Below are 212 nucleotides of genomic sequence, written 5' to 3'. Positions count from 1 at the left end.
TCAGCAAATTGTTGATGGGAATAAACTATTAAAAATATTGAATATGATGCTTCGATCATTGCAAAGTAAGCTTCTTTAACAAAAAAAAAACTTTACATTTTTTAAATCAAACAAGGTCAATCTAAGTTGCTAAGATAATTTTGATAAAAATGTATAGAGATCGCATAGGCTATAATAAGTTAATTTAATGATGGTGTATGAATAGGAGGGGG

Source organism: Acyrthosiphon pisum, unplaced genomic scaffold (assembly GCF_005508785.2).
Source record: "Acyrthosiphon pisum isolate AL4f unplaced genomic scaffold, pea_aphid_22Mar2018_4r6ur Scaffold_3;HRSCAF=17, whole genome shotgun sequence".
In the NCBI taxonomy this organism is placed as follows: Eukaryota; Metazoa; Arthropoda; class Insecta; order Hemiptera; family Aphididae; genus Acyrthosiphon; species Acyrthosiphon pisum.
This window is presented reverse-complemented; position numbering follows the sequence as displayed.